Source organism: Podarcis muralis, chromosome 8, assembly GCF_964188315.1.
Source record: "Podarcis muralis chromosome 8, rPodMur119.hap1.1, whole genome shotgun sequence".
Classification (NCBI taxonomy): Eukaryota; Metazoa; Chordata; class Lepidosauria; order Squamata; family Lacertidae; genus Podarcis; species Podarcis muralis.
The window spans coordinates 91,363,188-91,383,691 of NC_135662.1; positions in this window are offsets into that span (position 1 = coordinate 91,363,188).

Below are 20,504 nucleotides of genomic sequence, written 5' to 3' on the forward strand. Positions count from 1 at the left end.
CACTCCCTGAGAGTTTCTGTGTGGCCAGAATGGGTATGTGGACCATGAAAAAGTCATAGACCATGAAAATCTATTGTACCAAAGAATCATAGAATCATAGAGTTGGAATAGACCACAAGGGCCATCGAGTCCAACCCCCTGCCAAGCAGGAAACACCATCAGAGCACTCCTGACATATGGTTGTTAAGCCTCTGCTTAAAGACCTCCAAAGAAGGAGACTCCACCACACTCCTTGGCAGCAAATTCCACTGTCGAACAGCTCTTACTGTCAGGAAGTTCTTCCTAATGTTTAGGTGGAATCTTCTTTCTTGTAGTTTGGATCCATTGCTCCGTGTCCGCTTCTCTGGAGCAGCAGAAAACAACCTTTCTCCCTCCTCTATATGACATCCTTTTATATATTTGAACATGGCTATCATATCACCCCTTAACCTCCTCTTCTCCAGGCTAAACATGCTAAAGGTAAGGAACAGTTGCTTGCTTTTGCCTCTTGCCCCATCTTCCCCTGGAAGGCTGCCTTTGATGTACTCATGGCATCCAGTTCTAAACTCTGGCCAGTGAAAGCAAGCTGTGGATTTTGGGGTGTCTGAGCAGGCTAGAACTCACTTGTTTTTGTAAATGCTATTATTTTTGTATTTCATTTGTGCGCTGTCCTTCAGGCAACTGCCCCATTTAATGCTCACTAGGCTCTTGCTCTATAGGGGAAGCTGATCAGGTTAAGGTGATCTTCATAGCTGAACAGAAATTTAAACACAGATAGCCTTATCATCTGCAACCACATTAAACAATGTATTTATATACTTGTTTGTGACCCTAGGATTTGTACCTGGCACTAAACAATTAGGAGTGATTTATTCAAAATGTTACAAAGAACAACTTTTGTAGCACCTTAACAGGCTAAAGGATGCTTTCTTGGAAGCTACTTAGCAAAGCTTATGGCATAGCAAATTTGTTTTTGTTTTTTATGTTACCACTCATCTCTTTGGTTGTTTTTCTTGAGCGTCAGCAACTTTGTCTGCTTCCCATCAGTAAAAGGGCAGAGTTGAGACTAACAGGTGGGGGGCAGGACTTCATGATTTCCCAGGACCCCAGCAAGCTCCACACCTTCTACTTCCTCTTTCTTCTGTCTCCCCTCTAGGAGACAGCCATGGAACCAGCTCTTACCATGTAGACTTAGAATCCAAAATATGAAAAAACTGTAAGAATCTTTTCCCCCTTTAGCAGTAGGGCTTCAATATATTTTGTTTATTCTTTCAAGCCATGCTAGTGATGTGTGAATGAAGCAGAAAGGGTTGTGAAGAGACTGGATAGATCCAGTTTCCAAGCTATTAACTGTGCTATATAAATAAACCAATTTTAATTTTTAAAACCCAAAGTTTTGCTACAAGAGAAAACTGTGGCTTGGGTTCATTTCTCCTTCCTACCCTAAACACAAGAAAACAAAATCCAATTTTATAAGTTTACCTATGAAAAATGTAGCTTTAGTATATTGGAGCAAAACACTTTTTTCCCCTTTAGAAAGCCAATTAAAAAGTCAATATGAAAATAAGTGATTAATAAACGGTCTCTTGTAACTGAATGCTCTGCAATAGTGGAACTCGTAAGAGAATGGTAGCAAAATATTTTCCAAAGAATGACTTTACAACCCCAAGCAGTTAAAAATGCAGAGGCTAGATGTATTCCCCACCCCTAATAATTTTCAGGAGTTCTTGGCCCCTGGTGTTCAGTGCAATGAGCCACAAAAAGAAATTGGGTGCAATGTTGGCTGTTCCCTTTCTGGAAGAGTGAACGGGAATAAAACAGACCACAGAGAAGCAATTCCCAGCCCACACCGCAATGCTTATTTGCTTGTAAATATTTTTAAAGCTTGATTCTGTGCCCGAGGAGAGAGTTGGGGGGGGCAAATGTTTGTCATGATCAGACATAGCAAACATAGCAAATGTTTGTCATGATCAGAAGCTGTGTGAAGTCTGTCTGTCCGTGTGTCTACACTGCTGGCTATATTTTTAAACCCATGCAGCTCAAGAGGCTTCAGTGCCCCTGTGCAGCTGTCTCCTTGAAAGAGAGCTCAACAGAAAATATTTGAAGTGAGGAAACCAAAAGGGATATCTTAACACTGACATTTTTGCTGAGATGGATGTGTGATTTTCATTAATGTGTATCAGCACAGTCATAACATGCACAAGCATAGCCACAAGGCACAACTTTGTATGCATGCCTTATGGCAGGTGTGAGAACCTCCCCCTTGTGTGCCATGTTAGGCCTGCCAGAGATCTTTATCCAACTCACAATAAGACTGTATACCTGCAACAACACCCACCACACCTCAGGGGTGGAGCCCATAAAGCTGCCCCTGGAAAGGACAACCCTGAAAACAAACCTGTCTAGGTTGTGATTCCTCTATGCTAGCAGTCATTTCCAGCTCCCCCCCCCCCCCCATCCATGTCAAAAGCCAGATCCAATAGTTGTCCTGCCACTTGCATAAGGCCCAATATTATTTGAGACACATCCATGTTTGTTGGTCATGAAGTCCTGAACTGTTCCAGAATAAGCATGGATATTGAAGTCCACCAATAACAAAATCCTTGGGGTCCTCAACACCACACCCGAGACCACCTCCACCAGGTTGTTAGGCAGCAGAATGATCAATATGCTAAGAGGAAGAAATGACTGGGTCTACCTTGTGGAAACCTTCTTAAACAAAAACAAGAAAGGGGGAAACAGTGTCAGCATGCCTAAGCAGTAAGCAATGGTTTGTTTCAGACAGTGGCTCACCATTACATGCAAACTGGGTCATTGTCTCCTAAAGCAGCTGACATACTGGTAAACAAATAAACTTGAGTCCGCAGGCTTTCAAACTAAAAAGATAAGACATACAAGGGAAGGGGAGTGAACTGAAAAAGAAGAGATTAGAAGAAGGAGATCATTTCACATCTGTTGTTGGTGGTATTGCTTGGGCAGAGGTGTTGCATCTCATCCATCATTGGTCCTGGAGCAGAGGCCTGTGTGCACCTTCCTTCTGCTCTTCAGTCAGAGGGTCATGCACAGTTGGAGCAGAATGTTCTTTCTGGCAGGGAGGAGGAGGGCAGCAGGGGTGGAATAAGTTTCCCGCAGCTGTTCCTTCTTTGGAGGATGCATGGAGGAACCAGGTAGGTCTCCCTCTTGCCATGATGTTCTTCCCTGGGAAGCAGCTTCCCAGTGGCCTTGGTTCCCTTGACTGATGGCAGATCAAATTGGAGGCTTGGAGATGGGGGAACAACCAGCTGGAGGATATTAGCAGTTTATCTTTTTCCAATGTTTCCATCTAGAATCTGATGTTGGAGCAACCTCCTTCACTTCACTGTTGCTTTTTTTGTTTCATAGTAAAAAACAGTGTAGCATCAGCCTTGTGCAGGATTTTGAAACAGGATCTAAACCAGCCATTGTTTTCAGCTTTGTTGGAGCATCTGCTGATTTTTTTATTCACTTACCAGAAAATATATTCTTCAGAATGGGAAAAAGTTTTTGTTTTTTTAAGCAGACCAGACTCATTCATTTGTGGATCAGACTCATTCCTAAGGCAATGCAAAATAAGGTCAGTGTGACCCATAGTGTTTTACCTGCAGAATATCTTCTGGTAATTATAATCAGAATCTTAACTTTTTGAAACAAAGTATGCAATCAAATTTGTTACAATTGATGCTTTTGAGTACATTTTCCCCAAAGCAGTTTTATGTTTAATAAAAGAAAGACAAAAGCATTTTCAGATTCCTGATTGTTAATTCCCAACATGATAAAGAGCTAGGGCTACACTATGAGAAACTAAATGAAATTGTAAACTTGGTGCTAATTATCCACCATTGAAAGCTGGCTGCAGATAAAACTAACATTCTTCCATGAAGTGATTATTAATGCATCTAAGTGGTGCTTGGAGGAATCCCTAGAAAACAGCTAGGTTTGGATACATTTTGATACATGTCAGGTGTGGGAAGGCAATTTCCCTTAGAAATAGAGGTTTCGGCCAGAATGGGGTTTTTTAATTAATAGTTTTTTATTTGACTTGTAACTTCTTCCATGCACATACAAAAAATAAGAAAGACAGACATTTAATAAACCAGACAACATAGCAGGAGTGGGTGGGGGAGAAGGAATGTATGTGAGTTTAATAAAGTGCCTTTATATTCTGGCCTGTGGTGCCCTGGCCTCTAAAGGAGCAGCAAGGTCATCTCTGCCTGCGAGACCTCCAAAATGTAAAAAAGGGCAATGCTCCCAAGAGGAAAGTTATGTTATTTGTAGCGCACTGCATTCTGGAAATTTCATGTCCTCTTGGTTTGGTTAAAACAGGGTGGATTCTGTGGGATTTACACCATATGTCAATTGCATTCCAAAATTGCTGCTTTTAGTCAGCTGCACACTTGCTGTCCAATATTGATCAGAGTTAATGTGCTTTGCAAATTAGGGGTGGATACAGTGCCTTTGTTCATAATAGATGTTGTCATTCATTTAGAATATTTTAAAAGTGAAGCCCGTTACAATGGGAAATTAAACCCCTGCTAGTCATTGTTAATGAATTTTCTAATGTTTCCTGGATCCCATAATTGAGAGGAAATCCATACTTATTACAGCCTAATATAAATAAGCGGAGAGCCCATTCATATGGAAATAGTTGGGTGGCAGGAGTGAAGCTTTGGCCGCTTTAAGCTAATTTCTTGCACAGCTAATCAAAAATCGAACAGCAACTAGCTGTGCAAATCAATATATATAGCTGGGTTCAAAGAGTGGCTACTGATACTGATACTGTGGCTAGAAGACATTTTAAGCTTCTGTTCTAAACAACAGAGGGATTTTGTAAAAATAAAGATGTTTAGCAAAGGGTGTTGTATCCTACTCAAAGCACTATTGAAATAAGTCTAAATAATCTGCTTCCTCCATGCATACCTGCAGCTGGCTGGCCACCACCGTCTCAGTCACCTGGCTCCAGAAGGAAATGCTAGAGACTGGCCAGTAGTTTCCTAAGACCTCAGGATGCAGGGAAGGCCTCTTCGGAGGAGCCTTACCACTGCCACTTTCAAGTCCTTGGATATAACTCCATCCTGTTATAAGGCCTTGATCTATCTGACCAATCTATTCCTACGATATTTTATCAGCCATGATGGGTAGGGATCAAGAGGGCATGTGGCTGGTCTCACTGTCACAAGCTGCAACAACTGAAACAACAGGTCAAACTTCTGCGGTGCTCGCGGGAGCTCTAGTGGGCCTGAACTAATGGTGGTCTCAAGCTCAGAATGGACCCATGGGATCTTACACTCAGAGTGCTCCACACATCTGTTATAACAGACTATTGAATGGAGCTTTGTTTACAATGGGACATTGGTCCATTACTGCATAACCAGCCAATTTACCACTAGATGATCCACAAAGGACACAATAGATACGCATATATATTTTCTCTTTGTTGCCACCACTGCCAAGATGCTTGGCATGCCTACCTCCATTTGGTTAGCTCTGAGGCTTGCACTACCTATGCTCCCACCCCTGCTCACCTGCCCATTTCTCTGTAATGCACACCAAGTTAGCCACTTCATCCATGGTCAGATCGTGGATAAGAGTTGCTTTATTATGGACTGACCTGGTATTTAGTAGCAGCAGCAGCAACAGGTAGTAGGTAGGGCAGGTCTGAATGGCTACCCAAGTTCCTACAGCAGGTGGTTGAGTAGGGTTGACCAACATCAAGTGTCTACCACCCCTTCCCTTACGATGATGTTGGCTACCCATCATTCCATGCTTCCCCTTCCCCAAGATCCTGGTAACAGGCACCCACCTGTTCCTTTTGACCCAGGCACAGATGCTGGATTTTGTTTCTTTGTTTCTTGTGTTAAGTTTTCTCCACCCAAGGCAAGTGCTGAATCCCACTGTAGGAAAGCTCAATATCCCCCCCCCCCACCTCCAGTTAGGAGGAGTGTGAAGAATAAAACTGCATCCCAATTTGCAGGAATATATTGTACTCAGAATGAAGGAGTACAACTACCTGTGAAAAGTGCAAAGGCGTTGAGCCACCTGTTGACAACTTCAACCTTTGCTCCAAGCCACCCTGTCCCTGAACATCCATTGTTGTGTTTCCTTTTATCTCATTATTTTTGTTGTATTTTGGTGTTTTAAATTTGTAGGCCACCCTGGAGGCCTTTCACAGGCTAAAAATCAGGCTATAAATTTTCAAAAACAAGCACAGAATGTTACCTGCGAGGCCCAAACTAGATGCAATGGTATCTCTGTGTGTTTCTCAGCTTGTCTGTTAGTTGAACTGTGTCCTGCTGACCACATTTGTGTTTTTTCTGACTGTTTGTACTTCAGATTTCACTTCCCTATTATCATGCAGGGTACATCATGGAGAATACAGCACAATGCACTCTATGGTTTAGTCAGACATTTGTCGGAGCTCAAAGTTTAGGGACAAATGAGGGTATAAAAGACTCGGCAGCAGTACAGTAAAAACAACAGCAACAAACCAGGAGGCAGGAAGGCGCCAGACTCTTACTTCCTTGGAATAAAGAGCTTGACAAGACCACTCTGTATACTAACGCCAAATAAAGTGGCCGAGATGTACAAAAACATGTCAAGTAAATGCTGGAAAGCAGATAAATGCATCATTCTTCCATATGTGGTAGACATGTAAAAAAGCTAAAGGCTTTTGGGAAATAATATATAATGAAATGAAGAAAATGTTTAAATGGGCTATTTCCAAAAGACCAGAAGCTTTCCTTATAGGTTTAATAGGGATGGAACTTCCAGAGAAGACAGCTAGAATATTATATGCACAGAAATGGAAAGAAGAGAAGATACCAGTGAAGGAGGAGTAATGAACTATGCAGAAATGACAAAGCTGACAGTGAAATTAAGAAATCAAAATGATGAGATTTTTATAGAAGAGTGGAGGCCTTTCATGGACCATTTAAAAAAATATTGCAGTCAAATAATAATAATAATAATAATAATAATAATAATAATAATAATAATAATAATTTTTATTTATACCCTGCCCTCCCCAGCCAAGGCCGGGCTCAGGGCGGCTAACAAGCAATAATAAAAACAAGTTGAATAAATACAACTTAAAAACAAGATTAAAAATACAACATTAAAATACTGAAACATTAAAATATTAAAATGCAGCCTCATCACAGGAGGAGAAAGGAAAAAGAAAAAAGAAAGAGGGGGAGGGAATCAAATTGGCTCCAAGCCAAAGGCCAGGCGGAGCAACTCTGCCTTACAGGCCCTGCAGAGAGAAATCAGATCCTGCAGGGCCCTGGTCTCATGAGGCAGAGCGTTCCACCAGGCCCGAGCCAGTGTTGAAAAGGCCCTGGCTCTGGTTGAATCTAATCTAACTTCCTTAGGGCCTGGGACCACTAGGGTATTGCTATTTATGGACTTTGAAGCTTTCCGTGGGGCAGACCGGGAGAGGCGGTCCCATAGGTACGAGGGTCCTAGGCCGTAAATGAAATCGCAGGCAGGATTTGAGATAACAGCAGAAGAAGAAAAATGACAAAATAATTGCAACAGAGAAACTTTTGGTAATAGATAAAGATATAATGCAGTAGAAAAGGTTTGAGTAAAAACACTGGAGGTGAGGGTGGAAACAATGTAATTGATTTAAAGGTTATTGTGAAAATGTTTGAAAATTTTCACTAAAAAATTATATATAAAAAGACCACTTTTAGTACTGACTGGACATAGGTTAATGATTAACATTGTGTAAAGGATATTGGGGTTGCTTGTGCGTAAAGGGTGCTACTGTTCTAGGCAACGTAGCCTGGCAAAACCTTTCCCTGGCTGGACAGCCCTTTCTCCATGGCTGTGTCAGTCGCTGGCAGAATCCGTCAGTGGGCGTTTCCTGAACTTCTTCCAACATAGAAACTCTTTGACAGGAAGTCTCCTCCTCGCCTCCCTGCGTGGAAGTCTCCTGCGCAGAGTGGGTGTGCCCAATGGAGGTCCTGTGCTCTCCCCGCTGGTCTCTGTGGAAGAGTCTTGGAGCCCTCTCTCCGCAGTTTCCCCTTGCTTCCTGGTGTCACTCCTATTCCCTTCCTCAAAGGAAGTGTTCTCTCTCCCCCTGCTGGTCCCTTCTCCTGCATCGTTGGGGAGCCTTACCTCCACTATCGGCTCCAATGGCAGTTCCCTGACATCCACCTCCCCCCCATGACCCCCCTCACCTCCGTCCCGTATCTCTTCGCACTGGGTACTCTTCCCAGTCCGATTCCTCTCCCTCGGATACCTCTCCTCCCCCCCCCCTTCCTCGGAGGCCAGAAACCCCATAAAATCTTCTTCCTCGTCTGTGGTGCCAAACTGCTCCTCCCAGAACCTCGCTGTTGGTTTGGGCTTCCTTGGGAACCTGCCGTGAAACTCTCCCCGGAGATACTCATCCCTAATGTTTTCCGCCGGAACCCACGTGTTTTCCGATTCTGGTTCCGCCTCCCAAGCCACCAAATACTCCACTTGTCCCCCTCACCATCTTGAATCGAGTATTTCCGTGGCTTGACTACTGAGTTCCCTCTCCTCTACGTGTGGGTGAATGGGGGCCTCTCTCTCTCGCCCCGGAGTTTCCAGTCCCTCCCTGTACGGGGAGAGTAGGGATCTATGGAACACTGGGTGTAGTTTCATGCTGGTCGGCAACTTGAGTCTAAAGGCCACTGGATTAACCTGCTGTGATACCTCGAAAGGTCCCAGCCGCCTCGGCCGCAACTTCTTGCAACCTCCCTTGAACGGTAACCCTTGGGTTGACAACCACACCCGGTCCCCCACCCGTATGGTTTCTCCTTCCCTACGGTGCTTGTCAGCCTGCCCCTTATACACTTCCTTGGCCCGTTCCAAGTTCATCTTAAGTTGTTGGTGTAAGGCCTCCATTTCTTCCACAAACTGCTCCGCTGCCGGTACACTCCACCTCTCCTCCCCTCCCCCTGGGAAGGCCCTGGGGTGACATCCATGATTGGCCATGAACGGGCTCATACCCGTGGACACATGTTCCGCGTTATTGTACGCAAATTCGGCCAACGCTAGTTTCTCCACCCAATCGTTCTGCCTCTCGCTGACATAGCAGCGTAGGTATTGTTGGAGTATACTGTTCGCTCTCTCCGCTTGCCCGTTGGTCTCCGGGTGTCTGGCCGTTGAGAAGCTTACCTCGACTTCCAGCAAGCTCATGAGCTTCCTCCAAAACCTGGAAGTATATTGCTTCCCTCGGTCGGACAAAACCCTTAAGGGGGCGCCATGCAGCCTGAAGATGTGATCCACAAACAGCCTGGCCGTTTCCTCTGCCGTCACCGCATGTGAGCAAGCAATAAAGTGGCACATTTTTGTTAAAAGGTCGACAACCACCATTACGGCGGTTTTACCCCTTGACTTGGGCAAATCAGTCATAAAATCTATGGATACCACCTCCCATAGTCTTCCGGGTGTGGGTAAGGGTTCTAGTAACCCCGCGGGCGCCGCCCTCTCCCCCTTTGCTCACTGGCAGCAGTCGCACCCTCGTACGTACTCTCGTACATCTTCCCTCACCCTTGGCCACCAGAACTGCCTGGTGACCAGCAACATGGTTTTGTGTTGACCGAAATGCCCCGCCGTCGGATTATCATGGAGCTGTTTGAGTACCTGTCAGAGACTGCCTCCAGGTCCCAGCTCACAGAGGACCAACGCTAGCCAGTAGAACTGTACAAAAGTCTTTATTGAAGTTTAGTTTCCATTTTCAAGCCCTAGCGTGCGTCTCTACGTCTAGACCCTAGACCAGCGAAGCCTCGTCTGAGTCTCCGCCCCCTGTACACCAGTTTAAGACTCTAGCCTTACTCCACCTTCTTCGTTTCTCCTTCCGCCTCTGGGTCCTACTACCCCCCGGGGTGCCTTCCTTCCTGGACGCCTCGGAGGCGGACCCCTCGGACTCTTCCCCCTCTCTTCGGCGGGCTTTGGGACCTGGCTCCCTATCCGGGCTGCTCATTGCGCCACCCTCTTGTACATTTGAACTTGGCGCGCGCGCGCTGCCTCTGACCTTCCTTTTGACCGTTTCCTCGCTCTCTGATGCAGGCGTGGCTAACCCTGACTCCTCTCCTTCCGCTGACGGAAAGCTGCCTGCTGCCGATGCCTGGGACTCCTCCCCCTTACTGCTCTCCGGTGGTGAAGCTGGTCCCGATTTCCAACTGCTGCATTCTGAGTCCCCTCTGGCCCCTCCTTCCTGGGGTGTTCCCTCTGGCAACCCCCTAGCTCTGACCACGGGAGCCCCTTTCTGTGAATCCTCTGATTCGCTGGAGAGACTTAGAGACCTCGGGCGGCTATCATCGCTGACCTCTCCCTCGGATTCCTCTCCCTCGGTCTCTAATTCCTCCCTTTCCTGTCCCTCTGCTCCTGAACCCCTGACATCCATCCCCCCTCGAAGCCCCCCCTTCCCTTCCCCCCTCCCCTCCTTCCGGTGTGGGTACTGGGTGCTCCGTCGTAGCGGGGGTGCGTGCAGGATACAGTTCGTCCCCCATGTACTCGTCGACGTCGCTCTCCTCTGCTTCCATCTCTCTGCCTCCGTGCTCGAACCCCACGTCTTCCCCCAACACGTCCATGTCCGTCTCGCCCCCGTTCCCCTCTGCGGGTGATGCCTGCCAAGGACCCCCCAGCCACTTCCTGTGCCACTGCTCCTCTGGTCGATCGTCCCACCAATAAGAACGGTCTGAGGCAGACCCCGGTGGCGAACCCTCCGGGGAGCTTGTGTCTGGTGCCTGTTCCTCGTCCGAGGCGAACCCCTGGAATGTGCTGGCTGAAAGTGTGGGTGTGAAGAGCCAGTCGTCGAAATACTCAGCTGGCATGGGCCTGTGTGGGAAGAGGGCATGAAACTCCTCTTTGAGCAGAGGCTCCTCCAAGGCATAGTCCGGCACCCAGCTGTTGGCACTGGCCGGGGTACCCTCTCTGGCTAGGAGATATTCTACTCCCTCTTCCCCCCATCTCGAGTCTAAAATCTCTGTGACCTCGTTGATGTGCCCCCTTCTTGGCGACCCCCCCTTTCTGGGCCCTTCTCTGAGCGGGTCTGGTGCTGTGCCTGGCTCCTGAAATCTATGAGGTGCTTTGTAGGGCGTGAGCACCGATCTATGGAACACCGGATGCATTCTGGAACCCTCCGGAAGAGCTAACCGGAAAGCCACTGGATTGACCTGTGCCTGGACTTGGTAAGGTCCTAGCTGCTTATGTCCTAGCTTCTTCTTCGCTAACGATCTGGTCGGCACTGCTTGCGCTGCTAACCAGACCCAGTCTCCCACCTGTATGTCTTCCCCAACTCTTCTGTGTCTGTCGGCCTGCACTTTGTATGCGTGCTTTGCTAGTTCTAACTGCCTCCTAAGCTGTTCGTGAACTTCCTGCAACTCCGACGCTAAGGCTTCCGCTGCCAGTGGCTCCCCCTCCCCCACTCTCTCTAAACCCGGGAAGGTTCTGGGATGCCTCCCGTTGTTGGCGAAGAACGGCGTCACCCCCGTCGACACGTGCTTCGTATTGTTGTAAGCGAACTCGGCGAGTGGCAGGTAGTCTACCCATGTCGTGGGCTGCTGATTGGCGTAGCATCTCAGGTACTGCTGCATGATGGCGTTGACCCTCTCCGCTTGTCCGTTGGTCTGTGGGTGTCTCGCCGACGCTAAATTGACCTTGACGTTCAGGATGCCCATCAGCTTCTGCCAGAAGTTCGAGATGAACTGTCGCCCCCGGTCGGACAGAATAGACCGTGGTAGACCGTGGACTTTGAACACGTGGTCTATGAACAGTTTGGCGGTCTGTTCTGCCGTGGCTACCTTCGCACACGGAATGAAGTGTGCCATTTTGGTAAACATGTCCACCACCACTAGCACTGCTGTCTTGCCCCTCGAACTGGGCAGATCCGTGACAAAGTCCAGGGCCACCCTCTCCCACGGTTCAGACGGTGTCTGCAGCGGTTCCAGCAGTCCCGCCGGCGGTTTGTGAACTGACTTGGCCCTTTGGCAGGTGTCACATCTCGAGACGTAATCCGCTACTTCCCCCCGCATCTTGGGCCACCAAAAGTCTCTGGCTACTAGTTCGACACTCTTTTCTTTGCCAAAGTGCCCGGCGGTGGGAGCGTCGTGTAGCTGCTGCAGTACCCTTGCGCGGAGGTCGTCTCCCGGCACGTAGAGTGCTCCCTTGTGGAGGAGCAACCCATCGCGTATCTGGAACTCGTCGGTCTTCGATGTGCCCCTGTGCACCTCCTCCATCTTGGCCTGTGCGAAGGGGTCTTCCCGCAGCGCGCGACGTACGGCGTCCAGGTCCACGGTTGCCGACGCACATGCCCACGCTTCCGGTGCGAAAATGTGCTTGGCCGCCGACGGTGCCGCCTCCTCAAGGTATTGCGGCTTTCTGGACAATGCATCCGCCATCACGTTGTTGTCGCCTGGGATGTACTCTATCTTGAAGTTGAAGTCCGCGAAGAACTCTGCCCATCTAATGTGTCTCTGGTTGAGGAACCTTGCCGTGCGCCAGTACTCCAGATTCTTGTGGTCCGTGTGGACCTGCACTGTGTGTCTGGCTCCGATAAGGAAGTGCCGCCATGCCTTGAACGCTGCATGGATGGCTAGCAACTCCCTGTCCCAGATGGTATAATTCTGCTCCGACTTGCTGAGCTTCCTCGAGTAGAAGGCGCACGGCCTCCAGTCCCCCTGCTGGTCTTGTTGCAACAGGACGGCTCCCACGGCTCTGTCTGAGGCGTCTGTCTCCACCCTCATCGGTCTGCTGGGATTCACATGCAGCAGCTGCTCTTCGGACGCTAAGAGACGCTTGAGTTTCTGAAAGGACTGCTCCGCTTGCTCCGTCCAGATGAATTTCTTCTTCTTGGAGCTGAGGGTGTCGGTGATGGCCGCCGTCTGCATGGCAAATCCCTTGATGAACTTGCGGTAAAAGTTGGCAAAGCCGACAAACCTCTGGACTTCCTTCCGATTGCGTGGGCTTTTCCAGTCTAAAACTGCGCGAACCTTGGCGCTGTCCATGGCGAGCCCCTTGTCCGACAACTTGTAGCCCAGGAAATCCACCTCCGTCATGTCGAACTGGCACTTCTCCAGCTTGGCGTACAGCCTGTGCTCCTTCAGTCTCTGCAGAACTTCCCTGACATCCCTCTCGTGCGCCTCTCGCGATTCTGAAAATATCAGGATGTCGTCCAGGAAGCATACGCACTTCTTGTAAAGGAGTCCCGCCAGCACATGATGCATGAAGGCTTGAAAACAGTGAGAGCCATTTTGTAATCCGAAGGGCATAACTAGTATTCGTAGGTGCCCAGTGGCGTGAACATGGCCGTCTTCCACTCGTCGCCCTCCCGCATGCGAATCAGGTTGTACGCCCCTCGTAGATCCAACTTGGTGAAAACGCGTCCTTTCCTCACCGTCGCGAGCAGGTCGTCTATCTTGGGCATGGGGAAGGCCGAGGGCTTGGTTTTCGAGTTTAAAATTCGATAGTCCACCACAAGCCTTTTTTGGGGCGTGTCCCGCTTCTTCACAAAGAATACTGGACTGCCTCCCACAGCTTTTGACTCCCGGATGAACCCGCGCTTCAAATTGTGATCTATGAACTCCCTGAGTTCCTGCAGTTCATCCTCAGACATGGAATACAGTTTCCCAGTTGGCAGCGTCGCCCCCGGCAGGAGGTCAATCTTGCAGTCATAGGGTCTGTGAGGAGGTAGCTTGTCCGCCTCCTTCTTGCAGAATACCTCCAAAAACTCTGCATACTTGAGGGGTACTGCTTGCAGCGTGCCCAACTGTAACTGCGGGTCATCCTCTTCCCCTTCTGGGCTAGGTATAATGCAATGTTCCGCACAGTAGGAGGAGCCAAAAGTCAGTTGGCGTTGGTACCAAGCCAATGCAGGACTGTGCCTGTACAGCCAACTCATGCCCAAAACAACAGGCGTGTCCGACAATTGGGTGACATTGAAGCTGATGACTTCCCGGTGATTCCCAATTTGCATCACCATAGGTGGCGTCTGCTGTACCACCTGCCCCCCCAGCAGTTCCCTGCCATCCACCGTGACAACCTTCAGGGGCAGCGTGGCTGGCAGTAGTGCTATGTTGTGTTGTTGAATGAACTCCAGTCCTATAAAGTCTGCATTACTGCCAGAGTCAATCGTAATAGGCACTTCTAAGGTGAGTCCATTGGGCAGCTGGAGCGATGCGGTGAGCTGCACCACTGGTTTGGGCGGGAGGGGGTCTGTGGGCTGCAAAATCTCTGGGGACTTCTTCACTGACTCGTCTGGCTGGGCCCCAGTGCCTCCGTTTCCAGCCAGACTCCGTCGTTTCCCTGCTGTGGTTCTCTCTGCTGAGTTGCTTCCATTACTGTCACTGAAGCTGCAGTGTGCTTGTGGAGCCTCTGGGGACACTCTTTCGCCATGTGCTGTCCACTATCGCATATATAGCACTTCCTGTTCCCTCTAGGCAGCTTCGGTTTGACTGCTCCCGGTGTTAAGGCTCTGGTAGCTGAGTGAGCCCTAGCACCGCCAATTTCCATTGGCTCTTCCCCCCCTCCCTGTGGAGGCGTGGACTGCGCACGCGCTGCATCCCTGGGCAAGAGGGGAGGCACTCTCGCTGGTGTGCGTCCCCAACGCCCTTCTTCTTTGCTCCATGGGCGTTCTTCCTGCCTCACCCCAATCGTTAGCGCTCTTTCAACCACTTGCTGAGTGGTTGTGGGTCTCTCTCACCGTGCAATCTCATCCTTGATCTGTGGGCTCAATCCCTCCCAAAAAAGGTCTCTAACTGGCGGAGAATCCTTATCCCAATTCAGCGCGTTGACCAATGCAAAAAACCGGGAATGATACTGCCTTACACTTGCTTTCCCCTGTCGTAGCCCATGTATGTCCTTCCGGGCAATGTCAATGTCTATGTTTGATAAGAAACAGGAATCCATTGCTTTAATGAATGCATCTGCGCTTTGGAGCGCTGGATCCTTATCCCTCCACAGATTGCGCAGCCATGCTTTCGCGTCCCCATGGAAATGGGACAAGATAAACCCCACTTTCTCTTGCTCATCTCTAAAGTCTTTATCCAGCAGCTGCAGCGCAAACAGCACGTCTGCTCGGAAATTGGGGTACTGCTGTAAATTCCCATCAAAATGAGATACAAGGCTGCCTCCTCTCTTCCCCAACCCAATCCCCTCGGATCTGGGTCCCGGTAGCCCCTGCTTCGCAAGCCCTTCCAACCTGGCTTGAAGATCTTTGCAGGCAGCCGCCGCTTCTTCTTCTCTCTTCCTGGATGCGATTATTTCAGCGCTGAGTTGTGTCACCGCTTCTCTCAGGGAAGCTATTTGCTGTTCCGTAGTCATCTCGCCTGACTTTTGTGAGCTCGCAAGGCACCAGTCTTCTTCCCTCCCTGCCTTGCTCCCGTAGCGATGCTTGAGGCGAAGAAAACTGATGAAATTGTGAGACGAGGCTTACTGTCAGAGACTGCCTCCAGGTCCCAGCTCACAGAGGACCAACGCTAGCCAGTAGAACTGTACAAAAGTCTTTATTGAAGTTTAGTTTCCATTTTCAAGCCCTAGCGTGCGTCTCTACGTCTAGACCCTAGACCAGCAAAGCCTCGTCTGAGTCTCCGCCCCCTGTACACCAGTTTAAGACTCTAGCCTTACTCCACCTTCTTCGTTTCTCCTTCCGCCTCTGGGTCCTACTACCCCCCGGGGTGCCTTCCTTCCTGGACGCCTCGGAGGCGGACCCCTCGGACTCTTCCCCCTCTCTTCGGCGGGCTTTGGGACCTGGCTCCCTATCCGGGCTGCTCATTGCGCCACCCTCTTGTACATTTGAACTTGGCGCGCGCGCGCTGCCTCTGACCTTCCTTTTGACCGTTTCCTCGCTCTCTGATGCAGGCGTGGCTAACCCTGACTCCTCTCCTTCCGCTGACGGAAAGCTGCCTGCTGCCGATGCCTGGGACTCCTCCCCCTTACTGCTCTCCAGTGGTGAAGCTGGTCCCGATTTCCAACTGCTGCTTTCTGAGTCCCCTCTGGCCCCTCCTTCCTGGGGTGTTCCCTCTGGCAACCCCCTAGCTCTGACCACGGGAGCCCCTTTCTGTGAATCCTCTGATTCGCTGGAGAGACTTAGAGACCTCGGGCGGCTATCATCGCTGACCTCTCCCTCGGATTCCTCTCCCTCGGTCTCTAATTCCTCCCTTTCCTGTCCCTCTGCTCCTGAACCCCTGACAGTACCCTTCTCCTCAAGTCATCCCCTGGTACGTACAGTGCTCCCCTGTAATACAGTACCCCTTCTTTCTCCTCAAAACCCCCATGGTTTTCCCGCATGCCCCTGAGTTCCCTGATTTTGGTTTGTGCGAACTCGTCGTCCTTCGTCAGTCCGGCCAGTTCTCGCCTCTCTATTAATACTCCCCCACACACCCATCGGTTCTCGGGGATCACATGTCGGGCTTCTGGTGGTCCTTCCCCTTCCATATACTCCGGCTTCCGGGAGAGGGCGTCTGCTCTGACGTTTTCCTCTCCCGGCACGTACCGAATCTCAAAGAAAAACTTGGAGAACTCCTGCGGCCATCGCACCTGCCGCTGGTTGAGTACTCGTGCAGTCCTCCAGTATTCCAGGTTCTTGTGGTCCGTGCACACCTGGATCTTGTGCTGCGCCCCTATTAACAAATGTCTCCAGCGTCAAAAGGCTTCATAAATTGCAAGCAGTTCCCGGTCATACACCGTGTAGTTTTGCTCCAACTTGCTCAGCTTCCTCGAGAAGAACGCGCACGGCCTCCAGCTGGACTGGTCCCCCGGCTGGAGCAGCTCCGCCCCTACGGCTCGGTCTGACGCGTCTGTCTCCAGCCTTATTGGCTTCTGCAGATCCACATGCAAGAGCTGCTCTTCCGAAGCGAAGGCCTTCTTCAGCCTTTCAAAGGCCTGCTGTGCATCTTCCATCCAGACGAACTTCTTTTTGCTACTGAGACAATCGGTGATGGGTGCGGTTAAGTGGGCGAAGTTCTTGATGAACTTCCTGTAGAAGTTCCCAAACCCCAGGAACCTCGGCACGTCCTTCTGGGTCTTGGGGGTCTTCCATTCCAGCACCTCCTGCACCTTGCCTGGATCCATAGCTAGGCCCTTGTCCGACAACCTGTATCCCAGGAACTCTACCTCTCGGGCGTGGAATTGGCACTTCTCCAGTTTGACCCACAACTGGTGTTCCTGTAGTCTCTTTAGCACTTCCCGGACATCTTTGACATGCTGCTCCTCGTTGTCCGAATAGATTAACACGTCATCTAAAAAGGCCACGCAATTCTTGTACAGCAGGGATCCCAACACGTGGTGCATGAAAGATTGAAAACAGGCGGAGCCTGATTGTAATCCAAAAGGCATAACTAAGTACTCAAAGGCCCCCAAAGGGGTGAACATGGTGGTCTTCCATTCATCCCCCTCCCTCATCCTAATCAAATTGTACGCACCCCGAAGGTCCAGCTTGGTAAAAATTTTCCCCTTCCTCACCCTGGTTAAAATATCGTCAATTCTGGGCATTGGGAAGGTCACTGGTTCCGATACAAGGTTCAAGGCCCTGAAATCTACGACCAATCTGGGCTGTTGGCTGTCTCTTTTGTCCACAAAGAACACCGGACTGCCTTCCACCACCCTTGACTCTCTTATGAAACCTCTTTTCAGGTTCTTGTCGATAAATTCTCGCAACTCCTGCATCTCCCTGTCCGACATGGCATACAGTTTACCCACTGGCAGCTGAGCCCCTGGGAGTAGGTTGATTTGACAGTTGAAGGGTCTATGGGGGGGTAGTTTATCCGCTTCCTTCTCGCTGAATACATCCTGCAGGTCAGCATATTGTGGCGGTACCTTCCTCTTTTCCCCCACCTCCATCCCTGCCACCCTGGCTACAGCCATCCTTGGGGTTTCCCCCCATGACAGTGTTCCAAGCAGTGAGCTGACCCAAAAGAAACTGTCCGCTGATGCCATGCCACTACTGGATCATGTAGTGCCAACCAGCTCATTCCCAGTATGATGGGTGGTCCTGCCAGTGTGGCTACGTGAAAGGCAATGGTCTCTGTGTGTCTGGAGACCCTCATTCTCATGGGGGGAGTCTGGTGCATCACCTCCCCTCCCAGGAGTTCTCTGCCATCAATGGTCGTTACTTGTAAGGGACAGTCTAGAGGCAGGAGGTATACTTGGTGCTCCAGAGCAAAATCCTTGCTGAAAAAATTACAGGAACTGCCTGAATCCAGCAGTGCCTTAACCTTGATTGGGTGCCCATTGGGAAGTTCTAGCACCACCTCTATGGCTATGGCTGCCTGGGGGGGGGGGGTCTGGCTTGGGCACTCTTACTGGTTGCTGGCTTGGCTGCTGTGCCCTTTGATCGGCAGCCAAGCGTTGGCTTTTCCCTGCTCCTCCTCTGCCCCCTCCTCACAGCCAGCAGCCCCCACCATTCCTTGCCATGCCTTCCTTTGAGGGCAGACCCTGGCAAAATGTCCTGGCTGTTGGCAGAGGAAGCACTTCTTGGCTGTTTCCCCCTCCTTTCCCTCCTTCTTTCGAACTTCGCTGGAGTTTGAAACCCCCCCCCGCGCGCGCTCCCCCAATCTCCATTGGTTCCACTGGCTGGGAAGGTTGCTCCGGTATTTCAGGAATGCGGTTGTCATGCCAACGCTCTCCTCTCCCCTCCCACTTCTCTAGAGCGCGCGCTTCTTGGCGTACTCCAATCGCAAGCACAGCCTTAGTCAGCTGGTCCATCGATTGAGGGCAGGGCGCGCGGGAAAGTTCATCCTTCACTGAGGGGGATAAGCCTTCCTCAAACAGCATCTGCACTGGTTCCGAGCCCAGTTCCCACCCGAGCCTGTGTATGAGCATCGCAAAACACGACCAGTACTCTCTAACTGTCTGGCCCCCTTGCTTGCATGCCATCAGTTCCCTGCGAGCCACACTCTGCTCCACCCCACTTGAGAACATGGCGTCCATGGCGCCGAAAAATTTCCGAAGGTCCTTCAGGGCAGCGTTCTGCGTCGCCATTAATGGCCGGATCCATTCCCTGGCAGCGTCCTGAAGATGCCCAATAACAAAAGCGACTCTCTCCCCATCATCAGCAAAGTCATCATACTGCAATTCCAGCGCGTACTGTACCTCCGTCCTGAATGCATTATAATCTCTGGGGTTTCCCCCAAACTTGTGCACCAGTCCCGGTACCTTCCTTGCGATGGGGGTGGGCTTCCCCTGGGCATCCTGAGTCCTCCTCTCATCTAGCCGCGCCGCTAATAGAGCCACCTGCTGTTCCAAATCTCGGTTTCTCTCCTCCAGACTTGGCGCTGCCACTGCTCCCTCTCCGGCGCCAGCTCCTCCGGTTTGACTCATGGTGCTGCCCTGTCCTGTCGCTGCGCACAAACAACGTCAAGGACTGACGGATTGCTGTAAAGGATATTGGGGTTGCTTGTGCGTAAAGGGTGCTGTTCTAGGCAACGTAGCCTGGCAAAACCTTTCCCTGGCTGGACAGCCCTTTCTCCATGGCTCTGTCAGTTGCTGGCAGAATCCGTCAGTGGGCGTTTCCTGAACTTCTTCCAACATAGAAACTCTTTGACAGGAAGTCTCCTCCTCGCCTCCCTGCGTGGAAGTCTCCTGCGCAGAGTGGGCGTGCCCAACGGAGGTCCTGTGCTCTCCCCGCTGGTCTTTGTGGAAGAGTCTTGGAGCCCTCTCTCCGCAGTTTCCCCTTGCTTCCTGGTGTCACTCCTATTCCCTTCCTCAAAGGAAGTGTTCTCTCTCCCCCTGCTGGTCCCTTCTCCTGCATCGTTGGGGAGCCTTACCTCCACTATCGGCTCCAATGGCAGTTCCCTGACACATTGTTTATTGGAAAAGAAGCATCTATGCCCCTAAAGCTCACCCTGGAAATCTTTAGACCTTAAGTTATGGACAGCATTAGCCTTTGGCATGTTTTTGTTTTGCACGGGGGTGATTCTATCCATTCACTTGACAACATATATAACCTTTGATCCCTGCAACACATTAGCAGAAATAATTCACCCATAACATCCACGCTTTTTATGAAGACTGGACCGTGCCAGGCAAAGGACACCCTTCACCTTCCACAAATCCCATTGAACTGTTATTTCTTTATTTAAAATTGTCTGTCCACTCTAACAACAACAACAATTTATTATTTATACCTCGCCCATCTGGCTGGGTTTCCCCAGCCACTCTGGGCGGCTCCCAACCAAATATTATTAACACAATACAGCATTAAACATTAAAAACTTCCCTAAACTTCCCACACACAGTGTGGTTAACAACATAATGTTATTATTTTACTTTATTATTTCTTAATTTATATAACACTCAATGCCAAAATAGGATTCAACGTGGTTTACAAAGTATAAAATCCAAGATATTCAGACCATTAAAATATAAATAGCTATAATTAAAACACACAATAAAACAGTACCATGAAACTAATTAAACGATTCAAAACAGGAGACTCAGGCTGAGAAGTGAAGAAAATACCTAGAATCATAGAATCATAGAATCATAGAGTTGGAAGAGACCACAAGGGCCATCGAGTCCAACCCCCTGCCAAGCAGGAA